This window comes from Echinops telfairi, unplaced genomic scaffold, assembly GCF_000313985.2.
Source record: "Echinops telfairi isolate 266 unplaced genomic scaffold, ASM31398v2 ScPeMD7_23;HRSCAF=83, whole genome shotgun sequence".
Classification (NCBI taxonomy): Eukaryota; Metazoa; Chordata; class Mammalia; order Afrosoricida; family Tenrecidae; genus Echinops; species Echinops telfairi.
Genome location: NW_022103920.1, coordinates 28843181 through 28844505, shown reverse-complemented (window position 1 = coordinate 28844505; position 1325 = coordinate 28843181).

Sequence of the window (1325 nt, the reverse complement as noted above, 5' to 3'; positions counted from 1 at the left end):
AAAAAAAGCATACAATTGATGGACATGTTATCGAGAGACAGCAGTCGCTGGAGAAGGGCATCAAGCTTGGCAAAGCAGCTGGGGCAGCACAAGCAGAGGAAACGCTCTGACCAGACAGACTGGCAGAGCAGTGGCATCGATGAGCTCAAACATAAGAACAAGTGTGAGGATGGCACAGGCCCGGGCAGCATTTTGCTCTGATTCATATAGGCTTGCTATGAGTCAGAACTGACCCGAGGGAAACTGCCTTCAAGGATAAGGAAGCTATGCCGTCAAAAGCCTTCACATTTTCACCTAGTAGAATTTAAATGTTCCCCATGCCACTGCCTCCAGTGGTGGGCTTCTGCCTGGGTGTCTTGGTCTTCTGCGACCTGTCCAGGGTGATTCTCTGATTTTGCTGGTCTCCCAGTTTTAGGAGCACAACGTTGTGCTTACACCTCAATTCTCCTATGACAGTTGTTGCTTTTCACGTTGGTCAGCTTCTTTCTTGTGGGGAGGACGGAAGTGTTGACTTCTAGGCCAGTCCATCGCTGCTCCTCGCTGAATCGAGTTCTTCCTTTTAAAAACCTCCTGTCTTGTTCCTTTCCCCCACATGTCATAGTGAGTAATTATTTTATTGTCTATGTACAAGATTTTACTCTGTAAGATTTTTGTTTACTTTCTCTCTCCTTTTAGACAGTGCTCCGGCAGACATCTTGCCACAACAGACAGTCCATTACTATTTGTGGAATGGGTCAATGAGTTGGTGGCCTGACAATCCCAAAGACGATGAAGGCTTTGATACCAGCTCTCTGCTTTTCCAGGGAATGTTTCATGAAGGGAATCATCTAACCCGTTCTGAAATAAAGGACACACTGCCAGCATTATGTGTGCAGTTTCTAGGACTGCCAGTTCACTCTACTCCTCCGTGATTTTGTTCTCCACCAGGATTCCTCTATCGCATTCATGTAGACGCGTGTCAACACACCAGTTCCCCTAATGAAAATTTTAGCAAGGATGACCATGCATGTCCGAGAAACATATTTTTTTACTTTGGATAATAGCAAACACATGTTGATACAGCTATTAAGGAAAAAATTTTTTAAGTTTTTTTTACCAGCAGCTGTTGACTTCATCAGTTCCACTGTGTCATGAGTCACTCAAGCTTCCACAAAGCCGGAAAGTTACAAGTGAGTAAGTGGATTTTTAGGTGGGGGGGGGCATTAGAAAGGAGTGGAGAGCTTCTTCCCTGCCGCCCCCCCCCACTATCATGACCCCAATTCTACCTTACAAATCCAGCTAGACCAGAGGATGTACACTGATACAGATAGGAACTGGAAACACAG